The following is a 22,522-nucleotide window of genomic DNA, read 5'->3' on the forward strand; positions in this document are numbered from 1 at the left end:
TGCAAATTCCGTCTGTTTTTAACGTCTTAAATTGAAAGAGCCGTCACAAATTGCTCCCTTTTCACTCCTTGTCGACAATCATACAGCACCTGAGGTAACAAACACATCTCGAGCCCCATTGTGCACTCCATTATTCATGCCAACTCAGTGCCTCGGTCTTTACCACTGTGTACAAATCTTGTCGTCCAACTGCAAAACACTAGGCCACATCAAGTTTCCGCGTCTCCATTGCACTGCGCATACTACAAAACGCTCCCCAAACTTGGCACTCACCCACGCAGCCGACTTTTCCGACTTTCCACGACGCTCATGCTAGTGACAGCATTATTTATAGTTCGACGTCGCGCCAAAGCGAATGAGCACATTTCGCCTACGGCTTAGGCCGCCCTCCTAGTGTGGCTGCTCGGTGTCTGCAGGCAGCGACGTTCTGCTAGCTTCCTGTGTTCGCACCTATGTCACCTGTGCTTGCTTGTCAGAGAAATACTATCGCAAAACATACAACTCACTCCATGAATTGATTGCTACGGCCTCTGTTATCAGCAGTCACAACTAGCAACACCAGTAGCAGCCGACTGCACGCAAAGAATAGGAATGTGCAGTGGGATTTACGTGAACTCGGCGCAAGGCAGATCTTTCCGACATAGGCTTGAGAATCTTACGGGAACACTTGTACTGTTTCTAAATAAAGTGTAGGCGTGGGAGGAGGGTGCTTCCCGCGCACTAATAACAGCACGCTTGCCAATTGTGGATGCTAATCATTCGCTTGTATCTTCCGAGACACATCTGCAGGCTGAGAATTATTCCACTTGCATGGCAAGATGCGCGTGTAGGTGTGTTAAAAATTCTGGAGGCACTGGGTATTGATCCCAGTACCTCTCGCATTCTAAGCGAGCGCTCTACCATCTGAGCTACGCACGGCCCCCCGAAGACTAATGGTGCTACATACAGCAATATAGACGATACAGACCCTTGGACTCCCATTATTCAGCAGACAAACACTACTCTCTATGTATCCGTTAGGGTGTCTTTCAGGTTTCGTGCATTCTGTATCGAATCGTAGTTGGCCACAATGAAAGTGGCACGTATAACGTTGAAAATAGAGTTCGGACACCGCTCTGAGTAAGACGAACGTGTTGTCCACCCTCTAGACTTCAATGAGGTTAAGCCGTGATACCTAAGACAGATCTGCACTCGATGACACCTCGATAACAGCCGGTCCCCACACTTACATCTTGCTCTCCTTACGTCAGTATACATCATATCAGTCTGTGACGCTGGCTTTGCAACATCTTGCGTGTCTTTAGGTTCGCCGCGACCAACACTTACAATGCACTGACCACAAAAAATGGAGGCGCCGCGGCTAGAACCCTGCACCTTTCACAGGCGAAGCGAACGCTCTACCAACTGAGCTACGCCACATGCACGACCAAACTGCGAGATTCCCCATTCTTTGCGACTCTGATGCGCACGGACACGATGGTTGGTTGGTTTGTAGCGGTGAAGGGAGCAGAGTACAAAGGCGCGGACACGTTCATATACACAAAAGTTCCAAGTAGTTTCGATGCTCTGGTATTACAAATGCAAATTCCGTCTGTTTTTAACGTCTTAAATTGAAAGAGCCGTCACAAATTGCTCCGTCTTCACTCCTTGTCGACAATCATACAGCACCTGAGGTAACAAACACATCTCGAGCCCCATTGTGCACTCCATTATTCATGCCAACTCAGTGCCTCGCTCTTTACCACTGTGTACCAATCTTGTCGTCCAACTGCAAAACACTAGGCTACAACAAGTTTCCGCGCCTCCATTGCACTGCGCATACTACAAAACGCTCCCCAAACTTGGCACTCACCCACGCAGCCGACTTTTCCGACTTTCCACGACGCTCACGCTAGTGACAGCATTATTTATAGTTCGACGTCGCGCCATTGCGTATGAGCACATTTCGCCTACGGCTTAGGCCGCCCTCCTAGTGTGGCTGCTCGGTGTCTGCAGGCAGAGAGGGTCTGCTAGCTTCCTGTGTTCGCATCTATGTCACCTGTGCTTGCTTGTCAGAGACAGACTATCGCAAAACATACAACTCACTCCATGAATTGATTGCTACGGCATCTGTTATCAACAGTCACAACTAGCAACACCAGTAGCAGCCGACTGCACGCAAAGAATAGGAATGTGCAGTGGGATTTACGTGAACTCGGCGCAAGGCAGATCTTTCCGACATAGGCTTGAGAATCTTACGGGAACACTTGTACTGTATCTAAATAAAGTGTAGGCGTGGGAGGAGGGTGCTTCCCGCCCACTAATAACAGCACGCTTGCCAATTGTGGATGCTACTCATTCGCTTGTATCTTCCTAGACACATCTGCAGGCTGAGAATTATTCCACTTGCATGGCAAGGTGCGCATGTAGGTGTGTTAAAAATTCTGGAGGCACTGGGTATTGATCCCAGTACCTCTCGCATTCTAAGCGAGCGCTCTACCATCTGAGCTACGCCCGCCCCCCGAAGACTAATGGTGCTACATACAGCAATATAGACGATACAGACCCTTGCACTCCCATTATTCAGCAGACAAACACTACTCTCTATGTATCCGTTAGGGTGTCTTTCAGGTTTCGTGCATTCTGTATCGAATCGTAGTTGGCCACAATGAAAGTGGCACGTATAACGTCGAAAATAGAGTTCGGACACCGCTCTGAGTAAGACGAACGTGTTGTCCACCCTCTAGACTTCAATGAGGTTAAGCCGTGATACCTAAGACCGATCTGCACTCGATGACACCTCGATAACAGCCGGTCCCCACACTTACATCTTGCTCTCCTTACGTCAGTATACATCATATCAGTCTGTGACGCTGGCTTTGCAACATCTTGCGTGCCCTTAGGTTCGCCGCGACCAACACTTACAATGCACTGACCACAAAAAATTGAGGTGCCGCGGCTTGAACCCTGCACCTTTCACATGCGAAGCGAACGCTCTACCAACTGAGCTACGCCACATGCACGATCAAACTGCGAGATTCCCCATTCTTTGCGACTCTGATGCGCACGGACACGATGGTTGGTTGGTTTGTAGCGGTGAAGGGAGCAGAGTACAAAGGCGCGGACACGTTCATATACACAAAAGTTCCAAGTAGTTTCGATGCTCTGGTATTACAAATGCAAATTCCGTCTGTTTTTAACGTCTTAAATTGAAAGAGCCGTCACAAATTGCTCCCTTTTCACTCCTTGTCGACAATCATACAGCACCTGAGGTAACAAACACATCTCGAGCCCCATTGTGCACTCCATTATTCATGCCAACTCAGTGCCTCGGTCTTTACCACTGTGTACAAATCTTGTCGTCCAACTGCAAAACACTAGGCCACATCAAGTTTCCGCGTCTCCATTGCACTGCGCATACTACAAAACGCTCCCCAAACTTGGCACTCACCCACGCAGCCGACTTTTCCGACTTTCCACGACGCTCATGCTAGTGACAGCATTATTTATAGTTCGACGTCGCGCCAAAGCGAATGAGCACATTTCGCCTACGGCTTAGGCCGCCCTCCTAGTGTGGCTGCTCGGTGTCTGCAGGCAGCGACGTTCTGCTAGCTTCCTGTGTTCGCACCTATGTCACCTGTGCTTGCTTGTCAGAGAAATACTATCGCAAAACATACAACTCACTCCATGAATTGATTGCTACGGCCTCTGTTATCAGCAGTCACAACTAGCAACACCAGTAGCAGCCGACTGCACGCAAAGAATAGGAATGTGCAGTGGGATTTACGTGAACTCGGCGCAAGGCAGATCTTTCCGACATAGGCTTGAGAATCTTACGGGAACACTTGTACTGTTTCTAAATAAAGTGTAGGCGTGGGAGGAGGGTGCTTCCCGCGCACTAATAACAGCACGCTTGCCAATTGTGGATGCTAATCATTCGCTTGTATCTTCCGAGACACATCTGCAGGCTGAGAATTATTCCACTTGCATGGCAAGATGCGCGTGTAGGTGTGTTAAAAATTCTGGAGGCACTGGGTATTGATCCCAGTACCTCTCGCATTCTAAGCGAGCGCTCTACCATCTGAGCTACGCACGGCCCCCCGAAGACTAATGGTGCTACATACAGCAATATAGACGACACAGACCCTTGGACTCCCATTATTCAGCAGACAAACACTACTCTCTATGTATCCGTTAGGGTGTCTTTCAGGTTTCGTGCATTCTGTATCGAATCGTAGTTGGCCACAATGAAAGTGGCACGTATAACGTTGAAAATAGAGTTCGGACACCGCTCTGAGTAAGACGAACGTGTTGTCCACCCTCTAGACTTCAATGAGGTTAAGCCGTGATACCTAAGACAGATCTGCACTCGATGACACCTCGATAACAGCCGGTCCCCACACTTACATCTTGCTCTCCTTACGTCAGTATACATCATATCAGTCTGTGACGCTGGCTTTGCAACATCTTGCGTGTCTTTAGGTTCGCCGCGACCAACACTTACAATGCACTGACCACAAAAAATGGAAGCGCCGCGGCTTGAACCCTGCACCTTTCACAGGCGAAGCGAACGCTCTACCAACTGAGCTACGCCACATGCACGACCAAACTGCGAGAATCCCCATTCTTTGCGACTCTGATGCGCACGGACACGATGGTTGGTTGGTTTGTAGCGGTGAAGGGAGCAGAGTACAAAGGCGCGGACACGTTCATATACACAAAAGTTCCAAGTAGTTTCGATGCTCTGGTATTACAAATGCAAATTCCGTCTGTTTTTAACGTCTTAAATTGAAAGAGCCGTCACAAATTGCTCCGTCTTCACTCCTTGTCGACAATCATACAGCACCTGAGGTAACAAACACATCTCGAGCCCCATTGTGCACTCCATTATTCATGCCAACTCAGTGCCTCGCTCTTTACCACTGTGTACCAATCTTGTCGTCCAACTGCAAAACACTAGGCTACAACAAGTTTCCGCGCCTCCATTGCACTGCGCATACTACAAAACGCTCCCCAAACTTGGCACTCACCCACGCAGCCGACTTTTCCGACTTTCCACGACGCTCACGCTAGTGACAGCATTATTTATAGTTCGACGTCGCGCCATTGCGTATGAGCACATTTCGCCTACGGCTTAGGCCGCCCTCCTAGTGTGGCTGCTCGGTGTCTGCAGGCAGAGAGGGTCTGCTAGCTTCCTGTGTTCGCATCTATGTCACCTGTGCTTGCTTGTCAGAGACAGACTATCGCAAAACATACAACTCACTCCATGAATTGATTGCTACGGCATCTGTTATCAACAGTCACAACTAGCAACACCAGTAGCAGCCGACTGCACGCAAAGAATAGGAATGTGCAGTGGGATTTACGTGAACTTGGCGCAAGGCAGATCTTTCCGACATAGGCTTGAGAATCTTACGGGAACACTTGTACTGTATCTAAATAAAGTGTAGGCGTGGGAGGAGGGTGCTTCCCGCCCACTAATAACAGCACGCTTGCCAATTGTGGATGCTACTCATTCGCTTGTATCTTCCTAGACACATCTGCAGGCTGAGAATTATTCCACTTGCATGGCAAGGTGCGCATGTAGGTGTGTTAAAAATTCTGGAGGCACTGGGTATTGATCCCAGTACCTCTCGCATGGCGAGCGCTCTACCATCTGAGCTACGCCCGCCCCCCGAAGACTAATGGTGCTACATACAGCAATATAGACGATACAGACCCTTGCACTCCCATTATTCAGCAGACAAACACTACTCTCTATGTATCCGTTAGGGTGTCTTTCAGGTTTCGTGCATTCTGTATCGAATCGTAGTTGGCCACAATGAAAGTGGCACGTATAACGTCGAAAATAGAGTTCGGACACCGCTCTGAGTAAGACGAACGTGTTGTCCACCCTCTAGACTTCAATGAGGTTAAGCCGTGATACCTAAGACCGATCTGCACTCGATGACACCTCGATAACAGCCGGTCCCCACACTTACATCTTGCTCTCCTTACGTCAGTATACATCATATCAGTCTGTGACGCTGGCTTTGCAACATCTTGCGTGCCCTTAGGTTCGCCGCGACCAACACTTACAATGCACTGACCACAAAAAATTGAGGTGCCGCGGCTTGAACCCTGCACCTTTCACATGCGAAGCGAACGCTCTACCAACTGAGCTACGCCACATGCACGATCAAACTGCGAGATTCCCCATTCTTTGCGACTCTGATGCGCACGGACACGATGGTTGGTTGGTTTGTAGCGGTGAAGGGAGCAGAGTACAAAGGCGCGGACACGTTCATATACACAAAAGTTCCAAGTAGTTTCGATGCTCTGGTATTACAAATGCAAATTCCGTCTGTTTTTAACGTCTTAAATTGAAAGAGCCGTCACAAATTGCTCCCTTTTCACTCCTTGTCGACAATCATACAGCACCTGAGGTAACAAACACATCTCGAGCCCCATTGTGCACTCCATTATTCATGCCAACTCAGTGCCTCGGTCTTTACCACTGTGTACAAATCTTGTCGTCCAACTGCAAAACACTAGGCCACATCAAGTTTCCGCGTCTCCATTGCACTGCGCATACTACAAAACGCTCCCCAAACTTGGCACTCACCCACGCAGCCGACTTTTCCGACTTTCCACGACGCTCATGCTAGTGACAGCATTATTTATAGTTCGACGTCGCGCCAAAGCGAATGAGCACATTTCGCCTACGGCTTAGGCCGCCCTCCTAGTGTGGCTGCTCGGTGTCTGCAGGCAGCGACGTTCTGCTAGCTTCCTGTGTTCGCACCTATGTCACCTGTGCTTGCTTGTCAGAGAAATACTATCGCAAAACATACAACTCACTCCATGAATTGATTGCTACGGCATCTGTTATCAGCAGTCACAACTAGCAACACCAGTAGCAGCCGACTGCACGCAAAGAATAGGAATGTGCAGTGGGATTTACGTGAACTCGGCGCAAGGCAGATCTTTCCGACATAGGCTTGAGAATCTTACGGGAACACTTGTACTGTTTCTAAATAAAGTGTAGGCGTGGGAGGAGGGTGCTTCCCGCGCACTAATAACAGCACGCTTGCCAATTGTGGATGCTAATCATTCGCTTGTATCTTCCGAGACACATCTGCAGGCTGAGAATTATTCCACTTGCATGGCAAGATGCGCGTGTAGGTGTGTTAAAAATTCTGGAGGCACTGGGTATTGATCCCAGTACCTCTCGCATTCTAAGCGAGCGCTCTACCATCTGAGCTACGCACGGCCCCCCGAAGACTAATGGTGCTACATACAGCAATATAGACGATACAGACCCTTGGACTCCCATTATTCAGCAGACAAACACTACTCTCTATGTATCCGTTAGGGTGTCTTTCAGGTTTCGTGCATTCTGTATCGAATCGTAGTTGGCCACAATGAAAGTGGCACGTATAACGTTGAAAATAGAGTTCGGACACCGCTCTGAGTAAGACGAACGTGTTGTCCACCCTCTAGACTTCAATGAGGTTAAGCCGTGATACCTAAGACAGATCTGCACTCGATGACACCTCGATAACAGCCGGTCCCCACACTTACATCTTGCTCTCCTTACGTCAGTATACATCATATCAGTCTGTGACGCTGGCTTTGCAACATCTTGCGTGTCTTTAGGTTCGCCGCGACCAACACTTACAATGCACTGACCACAAAAAATGGAGGCGCCGCGGCTAGAACCCTGCACCTTTCACAGGCGAAGCGAACGCTCTACCAACTGAGCTACGCCACATGCACGACCAAACTGCGAGATTCCCCATTCTTTGCGACTCTGATGCGCACGGACACGATGGTTGGTTGGTTTGTAGCGGTGAAGGGAGCAGAGTACAAACGCGCGGACACGTTCATATACACAAAAGTTCCAAGTAGTTTCGATGCTCTGGTATTACAAATGCAAATTCCGTCTGTTTTTAACGTCTTAAATTGAAAGAGCCGTCACAAATTGCTCCGTCTTCACTCCTTGTCGACAATCATACAGCACCTGAGGTAACAAACACATCTCGAGCCCCATTGTGCACTCCATTATTCATGCCAACTCAGTGCCTCGCTCTTTACCACTGTGTACCAATCTTGTCGTCCAACTGCAAAACACTAGGCTACAACAAGTTTCCGCGCCTCCATTGCACTGCGCATACTACAAAACGCTCCCCAAACTTGGCACTCACCCACGCAGCCGACTTTTCCGACTTTCCACGACGCTCACGCTAGTGACAGCATTATTTATAGTTCGACGTCGCGCCATTGCGTATGAGCACATTTCGCCTACGGCTTAGGCCGCCCTCCTAGTGTGGCTGCTCGGTGTCTGCAGGCAGAGAGGGTCTGCTAGCTTCCTGTGTTCGCATCTATGTCACCTGTGCTTGCTTGTCAGAGACAGACTATCGCAAAACATACAACTCACTCCATGAATTGATTGCTACGGCATCTGTTATCAACAGTCACAACTAGCAACACCAGTAGCAGCCGACTGCACGCAAAGAATAGGAATGTGCAGTGGGATTTACGTGAACTCGGCGCAAGGCAGATCTTTCCGACATAGGCTTGAGAATCTTACGGGAACACTTGTACTGTATCTAAATAAAGTGTAGGCGTGGGAGGAGGGTGCTTCCCGCCCACTAATAACAGCACGCTTGCCAATTGTGGATGCTACTCATTCGCTTGTATCTTCCTAGACACATCTGCAGGCTGAGAATTATTCCACTTGCATGGCAAGGTGCGCATGTAGGTGTGTTAAAAATTCTGGAGGCACTGGGTATTGATCCCAGTACCTCTTGCATGGCGAGCGCTCTACCATCTGAGCTACGCCCGCCCCCCGAAGACTAATGGTGCTACATACAGCAATATAGACGATACAGACCCTTGCACTCCCATTATTCAGCAGACAAACACTACTCTCTATGTATCCGTTAGGGTGTCTTTCAGGTTTCGTGCATTCTGTATCGAATCGTAGTTGGCCACAATGAAAGTGGCACGTATAACGTCGAAAATAGAGTTCGGACACCGCTCTGAGTAAGACGAACGTGTTGTCCACCCTCTAGACTTCAATGAGGTTAAGCCGTGATACCTAAGACCGATCTGCACTCGATGACACCTCGATAACAGCCGGTCCCCACACTTACATCTTGCTCTCCTTACGTCAGTATACATCATATCAGTCTGTGACGCTGGCTTTGCAACATCTTGCGTGCCCTTAGGTTCGCCGCGACCAACACTTACAATGCACTGACCACAAAAAATTGAGGTGCCGCGGCTTGAACCCTGCACCTTTCACATGCGAAGCGAACGCTCTACCAACTGAGCTACGCCACATGCACGATCAAACTGCGAGATTCCCCATTCTTTGCGACTCTGATGCGCACGGACACGATGGTTGGTTGGTTTGTAGCGGTGAAGGGAGCAGAGTACAAAGGCGCGGACACGTTCATATACACAAAAGTTCCAAGTAGTTTCGATGCTCTGGTATTACAAATGCAAATTCCGTCTGTTTTTAACGTCTTAAATTGAAAGAGCCGTCACAAATTGCTCCCTTTTCACTCCTTGTCGACAATCATACAGCACCTGAGGTAACAAACACATCTCGAGCCCCATTGTGCACTCCATTATTCATGCCAACTCAGTGCCTCGGTCTTTACCACTGTGTACAAATCTTGTCGTCCAACTGCAAAACACTAGGCCACATCAAGTTTCCGCGTCTCCATTGCACTGCGCATACTACAAAACGCTCCCCAAACTTGGCACTCACCCACGCAGCCGACTTTTCCGACTTTCCACGACGCTCATGCTAGTGACAGCATTATTTATAGTTCGACGTCGCGCCAAAGCGAATGAGCACATTTCGCCTACGGCTTAGGCCGCCCTCCTAGTGTGGCTGCTCGGTGTCTGCAGGCAGCGACGTTCTGCTAGCTTCCTGTGTTCGCACCTATGTCACCTGTGCTTGCTTGTCAGAGAAATACTATCGCAAAACATACAACTCACTCCATGAATTGATTGCTACGGCCTCTGTTATCAGCAGTCACAACTAGCAACACCAGTAGCAGCCGACTGCACGCAAAGAATAGGAATGTGCAGTGGGATTTACGTGAACTCGGCGCAAGGCAGATCTTTCCGACATAGGCTTGAGAATCTTACGGGAACACTTGTACTGTTTCTAAATAAAGTGTAGGCGTGGGAGGAGGGTGCTTCCCGCGCACTAATAACAGCACGCTTGCCAATTGTGGATGCTAATCATTCGCTTGTATCTTCCGAGACACATCTGCAGGCTGAGAATTATTCCACTTGCATGGCAAGATGCGCGTGTAGGTGTGTTAAAAATTCTGGAGGCACTGGGTATTGATCCCAGTACCTCTCGCATTCTAAGCGAGCGCTCTACCATCTGAGCTACGCACGGCCCCCCGAAGACTAATGGTGCTACATACAGCAATATAGACGACACAGACCCTTGGACTCCCATTATTCAGCAGACAAACACTACTCTCTATGTATCCGTTAGGGTGTCTTTCAGGTTTCGTGCATTCTGTATCGAATCGTAGTTGGCCACAATGAAAGTGGCACGTATAACGTTGAAAATAGAGTTAGGACACCGCTCTGAGTAAGACGAACGTGTTGTCCACCCTCTAGACTTCAATGAGGTTAAGCCGTGATACCTAAGACAGATCTGCACTCGATGACACCTCGATAACAGCCGGTCCCCACACTTACATCTTGCTCTCCTTACGTCAGTATACATCATATCAGTCTGTGACGCTGGCTTTGCAACATCTTGCGTGTCTTTAGGTTCGCCGCGACCAACACTTACAATGCACTGACCACAAAAAATGGAGGCGCCGCGGCTTGAACCCTGCACCTTTCACAGGCGAAGCGAACGCTCTACCAACTGAGCTACGCCACATGCACGACCAAACTGCGAGAATCCCCATTCTTTGCGACTCTGATGCGCACGGACACGATGGTTGGTTGGTTTGTAGCGGTGAAGGGAGCAGAGTACAAAGGCGCGGACACGTTCATATACACAAAAGTTCCAAGTAGTTTCGATGCTCTGGTATTACAAATGCAAATTCCGTCAGATTTTAACGTGTTAAATTGAAAGAGCCGTCACAAATTGCTCCGTTTTCACTCCTTGTCGACAATCATACAGCACCTGAGGTAACAAACACATCTCGAGCCCCATTGTGCACTCCATTATTCATGCCAACTCAGTGCCTCGCTCTTTACCACTGTGTACCAATCTTGTCGTCCAACTGCAAAACACTAGGCCACATCAAGTTTCCGCGTCTCCATTGCACTGCGCATACTACAAAACGCTCCCCAAACTTGGCACTCACCCACGCAGCCGACTTTTCCGACTTTCCACGACGCTCACGCTAGTGACAGCATTATTTATAGTTCGACGTCGCGCCATTGCGTATGAGCACATTTCGCCTACGGCTTAGGCCGCCCTCCTAGTGTGGCTGCTCGGTGTCTGCAGGCAGAGAGGGTCTGCTAGCTTCCTGTGTTAGCATCTATGTCACCTGTGCTTGCTTGTCAGAGACAGACTATCGCAAAACATACAACTCACTCCATGAATTGATTGCTACGGCATCTGTTATCAACAGTCACAACTAGCAACACCAGTAGCAGCCGACTGCACGCAAAGAATAGGAATGTGCAGTGGGATTTACGTGAACTCGGCGCAAGGCAGATCTTTCCGACATAGGCTTGAGAATCTTACGGGAACACTTGTACTGTATCTAAATAAAGTGTAGGCGTGGGAGGAGGGTGCTTCCCGCCCACTAATAACAGCACGCTTGCCAATTGTGGATGCTACTCATTCGCTTGTATCTTCCTAGACACATCTGCAGGCTGAGAATTATTCCACTTGCATGGCAAGGTGCGCATGTAGGTGTGTTAAAAATTCTGGAGGCACTGGGTATTGATCCCAGTACCTCTCGCATTCTAAGCGAGCGCTCTACCATCTGAGCTACGCCCGCCCCCCGAAGACTAATGGTGCTACATACAGCAATATAGACGATACAGACCCTTGCACTCCCATTATTCAGCAGACAAACACTACTCTCTATGTATCCGTTAGGGTGTCTTTCAGGTTTCGTGCATTCTGTATCGAATCGTAGTTGGCCACAATGAAAGTGGCACGTATAACGTTGAAAATAGAGTTCGGACACCGCTCTGAGTAAGACGAACGTGTTGTCCACCCTCTAGACTTCAATGAGGTTAAGCCGTGATACCTAAGACAGATCTGCACTCGATGACACCTCGATAACAGCCGGTCCCCACACTTACATCTTGCTCTCCTTACGTCAGTATACATCATATCAGTCTGTGACGCTGGCTTTGCAACATCTTGCTTGCCTTTAGGTTCACCGCGACCAACACTTACAATGCACTGACTACAAAAAATTGAGGCGCCGCAGCTTGGACCCTGCACCTTTCACATGCGAAGCGAACGCTCTACCAACTGAGCTACGCCACATGCACGACCAAACTGCGAGAATCCCCATTCTTTGCGACTCTGATGCGCACGGACACGATGGTTGGTTGGTTTGTAGCGGTGAAGGGAGCAGAGTACAAAGGCGCGGACACGTTCATATACACAAAAGTTCCAAGTAGTTTCGATGCTCTCGTATTACAAATGCAAATTCCGTCTGTTTTTAACGTGTTAAATTGAAAGAGCCGTCACAAATTGCTCCGTTTTCTCTCCTTGTCGACAATCATACAGCACCTGAGGTAAGAAACACATCTCGAGCCCCATTGTGCACTCCATTATTCATGCCAACTCAGTGCCTCGCTCTTTACCACTGTGTACTAATCTTGTCGTCCAACTGCAAAACACTGGGCCACAACACGTTTCCGCGTCTCCATTGCACTGCGCATACTACAAAACGCTCCCCAAACTTGGCACTCACCCACGCAGCCGACTTTTCCGACTTTCCACGACGCTCACGCTAGTGACAGCATTATTTATAGTTCGACGGCGCGCCAAAGCGTATGAGCACATTTCGCCTACGGCTTAGGCCGCCCTCCTAGTGTGGCTGCTCGGTGTCTGCAGGCAGCGAGGGTCTGCTAGCTTCCTGTGTTCGCACCTATGTCACCTGTGCTTGCTTGTCAGAGACAGACTATCGCAAAACATACAACTCACTCCATGAATTGATTGCTACGGCATCTTTTATCAACAGTCACAACTAGCAACACCAGTAGCAGCCGACTGCACGCAAAGAATAGGAATGTGCAGTGGGATTTACGTGAACTCGGCGCAAGGCAGATCTTTCCGACATAGGCTTGAGAATCTTAGGGGAACACTTGTACTGTTTCTAAATTAAGTGTAGGCGTGGGAGGAGGGTGCTTCCCGCGCACTAATAACAGCACGCTTGCCAATTGTGGATGCTACTCATTCGCTTGTATCTTCCTAGACACATCTGCAGGCTGAGAATTATTCCACTTGCATGGCAAGGTGCGCATGTAGGTGTGTTAAAAATTCTGGAGGCTCTGGGTATTGATCCCAGTACCTCTCGCATTCTAAGCGAGCGCTCTACCATCTGAGCTACGCTCGCCCCCCAAAGACTAGTGGTGCTACATACAGCAATATAGACGATACAGACCCTTGCACTCCCATTATTCAGCAGACAAACACTACTCTCTATATATCCGTTAGGGTGTCTTTCAGGTTTCGTGCATTCTGTATCGAATCGTAGTTGGCCACAATGAAAGTGGCACGTATAACGTTGAAAATAGAGTTCGGACACCGCTCTGAGTAAGACGAACGTGTTGTCCACCCTCTAGACTTCAATGAGGTTAAGCCGTGATACCTAAGACAGATCTGCACTCGATGACACCTCTATAACAGCCGGTCCCCACACTTACATCTTGCTCTCCTTACGTCAGTATACATCATATCAGTCTTTGACGCTGGCTTTGCAACATCTTGCGTGCCTTTAGGTTCGCCGCGACCAACACTTACAACGCACTGACCACAAAAAATGGAGGCGCCGCGGCTTGAACCCTGCACCTTTCACATGCGAAGCGAACGCTCTACCAACTGAGCTACGCCACATGCACGACCAAACTGCGAGAACCCCCATTCTCTGCGACTCTGATGCGCACGGACACGATGGTTGGTTGGTTTGTAGCGGTGAAGGGAGCAGAGTACAAAGGCGCGGACTCGTTCATATACACAAAAGTTCCAAGTAGTTTCGATGCTCTGGTATTACAAATGCAAATTCCGTCTGTTTTTAACGTCTTAAATTGAAAGAGCCGTCACAAATTGCTCCGTTTTCACTCCTTGTCGACAATCATACAGCACCTGAGGTATCAAACACATCTCGAGCCCCATTGTGCACTCCATTATTCATGCCAACTCAGTGCCTCGCTCTTTACCACTGTGTACCAATCTTGTCGTCCAACTGCAAAACACTAGGCCACAACAAGTTTCCGCGCCTCCATTGCACTGCGCATACTACAAAACGCTCCCCAAACTTGGCACTCACCCACGCAGCCGACTTTCCACGACGCTCACGCAACGCTCACGCTAGTGACAGCATTATTTATAGTTCGACGTCGCGCCAAAGCGTATGAGCACATTTCGCCTACGGCTTAGGCCGCCCTCCTAGTGTGGCTGCTCGGTGTCTGCAGGCAGCGAGGGTCTGCTAGCTTCCTGTGTTCGCACCTATGTCACCTGTGCTTGCTTGTCAGAGACAGACTATCGCAAAACATACAACTCACTCCATGAATTGATTGCTACGGCATCTGTTATCAACAGTCACAACTAGCAACACCAGTAGCAGCCGACTGCACGCAAAGAATATGAATGTGCAGTAGGATTTACGTGAACTCGGCGCAAGGCAGATCTTTCCGACATAGGCTTGAGAATCTTACGGGAACACTTGTATTGTTTCTAAATAAAGTGTAGGCGTGGGAGGAGGGTACTTCCCGCGCACTAATAACAGCACGCTTGCCAATTGTGGATGCTAATCATTCGCTTGTATCTTCCTAGACACATCTGCAGGCTGAGAATTATTCCACTTGCATGGCAAGGTGCGCATGTAGGTGTGTTAAAAATTCTGGAGGCACTGGGTATTGATCCCAGTACCTCTCGCATACTACGCTCGCCCCCCAGAAGACTAATGGTGCTACAAACAGCCATATAGACGACACAGACCCTTGCACTCCCATTATTCAGCAGACAAACACTACTCTCTATGTATCCGTTAGGGTGTCTTTCAGGTTTCGTGCATTCTGTATCGAATCGTAGTTGGCCACAATGAAAGTGGCACGTATAACGTTGAAAATAGAGTTCGGACACCGCTCTGAGTAAGACGAACGTGTTGTCCACCCTCTAGACTTCAATGAGGTTAAGCCGTGATACCTAAGACAGATCTGCACTCGATGACACCTCGATAACAGCCGGTCCCCACACTTACATCTTGCTCTCCTTACGTCAGTATACATCATATCAGTCTGTGACGCTGGCTTTGCAACATCTTGCGTGCCTTTAGGTTCGCCGCGACCAACACTTACAATGCACTGACCACAAAAAGTGGAGGCGCCGCGGCTTGAACCCTGCACCTTTCACATGCGAAGCGAACACTCTACCAACTGAGCTACGCCACATGCACGACCAAACTGCGAGAATCCCCATTCTTTGCGACTCTGATGCGCACGGACACGATGGTTGGTTGGTTTGTAGCGGTGAAGGGAGCAGAGTACAAAGGCGCGGACACGTTCATATACACAAAAGTTCCAAGTAGTTTCGATGCTCTCGTATTACAAATGCAAATTCCGTCTGTTTTTAACGTGTTAAATTGAAAGAGCCGTCACAAATTGCTCCGTTTTCACTCCTTGTCGACAATCATACAGCACCTGAGGTAAGAAACACATCTCGAGCCCCATTGTGCACTCCATTATTCATGCCAACTCAGTGCCTCGCTCTTTACCACTGTGTACTAATCTTGTCGTCCAACTGCAAAACACTGGGCCACAACACGTTTCCGCGTCTCCATTGCACTGCGCATACTACAAAACGCTCCCCAAACTTGGCACTCACCCACGCAGCCGACTTTTCCGACTTTCCACGACGCTCACGCTAGTGACAGCATTATTTATAGTTCGACGTCGCGCCAAAGCGTATGAGCACATTTCGCCTACGGCTTAGGCCGCCCTCCTAGTGTGGCTGCTCGGTGTCTGCAGGCAGCGAGGGTCTGCTAGCTTCCTGTGTTCGCACCTATGTCACCTGTGCTTGCTTGTCAGAGACAGACTATCGCAAAACATACAACTCACTCCATGAATTGATTGCTACGGCATCTGTTATCAACAGTCACAACTAGCAACACCAGTAGCAGCCGACTGCACGCAAAGAATAGGAATGTGCAGTGGGATTTACGTGAACTCGGCGCAAGGCAGATCTTTCCGACATAGGCTTGAGAATCTTACGGGAACACTTGTACTGTTTCTAAATTAAGTGTAGGCGTGGGAGGAGGGTGCTTCCCGCGCACTAATAACAGCACGCATGCCAATTGTGGATGCTACTCATTCGCTTGTATCTTCCTAGACACATCTGCAGGCTGAGAATTATTCCACTTGCATGGCAAGGTGCGCATGTAGGTGTGTTAAAAATTCTGGAGGCTCTGGGTATTGATCCCAGTACCTCTCGCATTCTAAGCGAGCGCTCTACCATCTGAGCTACGCCCGCCCCCCAAAGACTAATGGTGCTACATACAGCAATATAGACGATACAGACCCTTGCACTCCCATTATTCAGCAGACAAACACTACTCTCTATATATCCGTTAGGGTGTCTTTCAGGTTTCGTGCATTCTGTATCGAATCGTAGTTGGCCACAATGAAAGTGGCACGTATAACGTTGAAAATAGAGTTCGGACACCGCTCTGAGTAAGACGAACGTGTTGTCCACCCTCTAGACTTCAATGAGGTTAAGCCGTGATACCTAAGACAGATCTGCACTCGATGACACCTCTATAACAGCCGGTCCCCACACTTACATCTTGCTCTCCTTACGTCAGTATACATCATATCAGTCTTTGACGCTGGCTTTGCAACATCTTGCGTGCCTTTAGGTTCGCCGCGACCAACACTTACAACGCACTGACCACAAAAAATGGAGGCGCTGCGGCTTGAACCCTGCACCTTTCACATGCGAAGCGAACGCTCTACCAACTGAGCTACGCCACATGCTCGACCAAACTGCGAGAATCCCCATTCTTTGCGACTCTGATGCGCACGGACACGATGGTTGGTTGGTTTGTAGCGGTGAAGGGAGCAGAGTACAAAGGCGCGGACACGTTCATATACACAAAAGTTCCAAGTAGTTTCGATGCTCTGGTATTACAAATGCAAATTCCGTCGGTTTTTAACGTCTTAAATTGATAGAGCCGTCACAAATTGCTCCGTTTTCACTCCTTGTCGACAATCATACAGCACCTGAGGTATCAAACACATCTCGAGCCCCATTGTGCACTCCATTATTCATGCCAACTCAGTGCCTCGCTCTTTACCACTGTGTACCAATCTTGTCGTCCAACTGCAAAACACTAGGCCACAACAAGTTTCCGCGCCTCCATTGCACTGCGCATACTACAAAACGCTCCCCAAACTTGGCACTCACCCACGCAGCCGACTTTTCCGACTTTCCACGACGCTCACGCTAGTGACAGCATTATTTATAGTTCGACGTCGCGCCAAAGCGTATGAGCACATTTCGCCTACGGCTTAGGCCGCCCTCCTAGTGTGGCTGCTCGGTGTCTGCAGGCAGCGACGGTCTGCTAGCTTCCTGTGTTCGCACCTATGTCACCTGTGCTTGCTTGTCAGAGACAGACTATCGCAAAACATACAACTCACTCCATGAATTGATTGCTACGGCATCTGTTATCAACAGTCACAACTAGCAACACCAGTAGCAGCCGACTGCACGCAAAGAATATGAATGTGCAGTGGGATTTACGTGAACTCGGCGCAAGGCAGATCTTTCCGACATAGGCTTGAGAATCTTACGGGAACACTTGTATTGTTTCTAAATAAAGTGTATACGTGGGAGGAGGGTACTTCCCGCGCACTAATAACAGCACGCTTGCCAATTGTGGATGCTAATCATTCGCTTGTATCTTCCTAGACACATCTGCAGGCTGAGAATTATTCCACTTGCATGGCAAGGTGCGCATGTAGGTGTGTTAAAAATTCTGGAGGCACTGGGTATTGATCCCAGTACCTCTCGCATTCTAAGCGAGCGCTCTACCATCTGAGCTACGCCCGCCCCCCCGAAGACTAATGGTGCTACATACAGCAATATAGACGACACAGACCCTTGCACTCCCATTATTCAGCAGACAAACACTACTCTCTATGTATCCGTTAGGGTGTCTTTCAGGTTTCGTGCATTCTGTATCGAATCGTAGTTGGCCACAATGAAAGTGGCACGTATAACGTTGAAAATAGAGTTCGGACACCGCTCTGAGTAAGACGAACGTGTTGTCCACCCTCTAGACTTCAATGAGGTTAAGCCGTGATACCTAAGACAGATCTGCACTCGATGACACCTCGATAACAGCCGGTCCCCACACTTACATCTTGCTCTCCTTACGACAGTATACATCATATCAGTCTGTGACGCAGGCTCTGCAACATTTTGCGTGCCTTTAGGTTCGCCGCGACCAACACTTACAATGCACTGACCACAAAAAATGGAGGCGCCGCGGCTTGAACCCTGCATCTTTCACATGCGAAGCGAACGCTCTACCAACTGAGCTACGCCACATGCACGACCAAACTGCGAAAAAACCCCATTCTTTGCAACTCTGATGCGCACGGACACGATGGTTGGTTGGTTTGTAGCGGTGAAGGGAGCAGAGTACAAAGGCGCGGACACGTTCATATACACAAAAGTTCCAAGTAGTTTCGATGCTCTGGTATTACAAATGAAAATTCCGTCTGTTTTTAACGTCTTAAATTGAAAGAGCCGTCACAAATTGCTCCGTTTTCACTCCTTGTCGACAATCATACAGCACCTGAGGTATCAAACACATCTCGAGCCCCATTGTGCACTCCATTATTCATGCCAACTCAGTGCCTCGCTCTTTACCACTGTGTACCAATCTTGTCGTCCAACTGCAAAACACTAGGCCACATCAAGTTTCCGCGCCTCCATTGCACTGCGCATACTACAAAACGCTCCCCAAACTTGGCACTCACCCACGCAGCCGACTTTCCACGACGCTCACGAAACGCTCACGCTAGTGACAGCATTATTTATAGTTCGACGTCGCGCCAAAGCGTATGAGCACATTTCGCCTACGGCTTAGGCCGCCCTCCTAGTGTGGCTGCTCGGTGTCTACAGGCAGCGAGGGTCTGCTAGTTTCCTGTGTTCGCACCTATGTCACCTGTGCTTGCTTGTCAGAGACAGACTATCGCAAAACATACAAATCACTCCATGAATTGATTGCTACGGCATCTGTTATCAACAGTCACAACTAGCAACACCAGTAGCAGCCGACTGCACGCAAAGAATATGAATGTGCAGTGGGATTTACGTGAACTCGGCGCAAGGCAGATCTTTCCGACATAGGCTTGAGAATCTTACGGGAACACTTGTATTGTTTCTAAATAAAGTGTAGGCGTGGGAGGAGGGTACTTCCCACGCACTAATAACAGCACGCTTGCCAATTGTGGATGCTAATCATTCGCTTGTATCTTCCTAGACACATCTGCAGGCTGAGAATTATTCCACTTGCATGGCAAGGTGCGCATGTAGGTGTGTTAAAAATTCTGGAGGCACTGGGTATTGATCCCAGTACCTCTCGCATTCTAAGCGAGCGCTCTACCATCTGAGCTACGCCCGCCCCCCCGAAGACTAATGGAGCTACATACAGCAATATAGACGACACAGACCCTTGCACTCCCATTATTCAGCAGACAAACACTACTCTCTATGTATCCGTTAGGGTGTCTTTCAGGTTTCGTGCATTCTGTATCGAATCGTAGTTGGCCACAATGAAAGTGGCACGTATAACGTTGAAAATAGAGTTCGGACACCGCTCTGAGTAAGACGAACGTGTTGTCCACCCTCTAGACTTCAATGAGGTTAAGCCGTGATACCTAAGACAGATCTGCACTCGATGACACCTCGATAACAGCCGGTCCCCACACTTACATCTTGCTCTCCTTACGTCAGTATACATCATATCAGTCTGTGACGCTGGCTTTGCAACATCTTGCGTGCCTTTAGGTTCGCCGCGACCAACACTTACAATGCACTGACCACAAAAAATGGAGGCGCCGCGGCTTGAACCCTGCATCTTTCACATGCGAAGCGAACGCTCTACCAACTGAGCTACGCCACATGCACGACCAAACTGCGAAAAAACCCCATTCTTTGCTACTCTGATGCGCACGGACACGATGGTTGGTTGGTTTGTAGCGGTGAAGGGAGCAGAGTACAAAGGCGCGGACACGTTCATATACACAAAAGTTCCAAGTAGTTTCGATGCTCTGGTATTACAAATGCAAATTCCGTCTGTTTTTAACGTCTTAAATTGAAAGAGCCGTCACAAATTGCTCCGTTTTCACTCCTTGTCGACAATCATACAGCACCTGAGGTATCAAACACATCTCGAGCCCCATTGTGCACTCCATTATTCATGCCAACTCAGTGCCTCGCTCTTTACCACTGTGTACCAATCTTGTCGTCCAACTGCAAAACACTAGGCCACAACAAGTTTCCGCGCCTCCATTGCACTGCGCATACTACAAAACGCTCCCCAAACTTGGCACTCACCCACGCAGCCGACTTTTCCGACTTTCCACGACGCTCACGCTAGTGACAGCATTATTTATAGTTCGACGTCGCGCCAAAGCGTATGAGCACATTTCGCCTACGGCTTAGGCCGCCCTCCTAGTGTGGCTGCTCGGTGTCTGCAGGCAGCGAGGGTCTGCTAGCTTCCTGTGTTCGCACCTATGTCACCTGTGCTTGCTTGTCAGAGACAGACTATCGCAAAACATACAACTCACTCCATGAATTGATTGCTACGGCATCTGTTATCAACAGTCACAACTAGCAACACCAGTAGCAGCCGACTGCACGCAAAGAATAGGAATGTGCAGTGGGATTTACGTGAACACGGCGCAAGGCAGATCTTTCCGACATAGGCTTGAGAATCTTACGGGAACACTTGTACTGTTTCTAAATAAAGTGTAGGCGTGGGAGGAGGGTGCTTCCCGCGCACTAATAACAGCACGCTTGCCAATTGTGGATGCTAATCATTCGCTTGTATCTTCCTAGACACATCTGCAGGCTGAGAATTATTCCACTTGCATGGCAAGGTGCGCATGTAGGTGTGTTAAGAGTTCTGGAGGCACTGGGTATTGATCCCAGTACCTCTCGCATTCTAAACGAGCGCTCTACCATCTGAGCTACGCCCGCCCCCCCGAAGACTAATGGTGCTACATACAGCAATATAGACGATACAGACCCTTGCACTCCCATTATTCAGCAGACAAACACTACTCTCTATGTATCCGTTAGGGTGTCTTTCAGGTTTCGTGCATTCTGTATCGAATCGTAGTTGGCCACAATGAAAGTGGCACGTATAACGTTGAAAATAGAGTTCGGACACCGCTCTGAGTAAGACGAACGTGTTGTCCACCCTCTAGACTTCAATGAGGTTAAGCCGTGATACCTAAGACAGATCTGCACTCGATGACACCTCGATAACAGCCGGTCCCCACACTTACATCTTGCTCTCCTTACGACAGTATACATCATATCAGTCTGTGACGCTGGCTTTGCAACATCTTGCGTGCCTTTAGGTTCGCCGCGACCAACACTTACAATGCACTGACCACAAAAAATGGAGGCGCCGCGGCTTGAACCCTGCATCTTTCACATGAGAAGCGAACGCTCTACCAACTGAGCTACGCCACATGCACGACCAAACTGCGAAAAAACCCCATTCTTTGCGACTCTGATGCGCACGGACACGATGGTTGGTTGGTTTGTAGCGGTGAAGGGAGCAGAGTACAAAGGCGCGGACACGTTCATATACACAAAAGTTCCAAGTAGTTTCGATGCTCTGGTATTACAAATGCAAATTCCGTCTGTTTTTAACGTCTTAAATTGAAAGAGCCGTCACAAATTGCTCCGTTTTCACTCCTTGTCGACAATCATACAGCTCCTGAGGTAACAAACACATCTCGAGCCCCATTGTGCACTCCATTATTCATGCCAACTCAGTGCCTCGCTCTTTACCACTGTGTACCAATCTTGTCGTCCAACTGCAAAACACTAGGCCATATCAAGTTTCCGCGCCTCCATTGCACTGCGCATACTACAAAACGCTCCCCAAACTTGGCACTCACCCACGCAGCCGACTTTCCACGACGCTCACGCAACGCTCACGCTAGTGACAGCATTATTTATAGTTCGACGTCGCGCCAAAGCGTATGAGCACATTTCGCCTACGGCTTAGGCCGCCCTCCTAGTGTGGCTGCTCGGTGTCTGCAGGCAGCGAGGGTCTGCTAGCTTCCTGTGTTC

Source organism: Schistocerca gregaria, chromosome 3 (genome assembly GCF_023897955.1).
Source record: "Schistocerca gregaria isolate iqSchGreg1 chromosome 3, iqSchGreg1.2, whole genome shotgun sequence".
Lineage (NCBI taxonomy): Eukaryota > Metazoa > Arthropoda > Insecta > Orthoptera > Acrididae > Schistocerca > Schistocerca gregaria.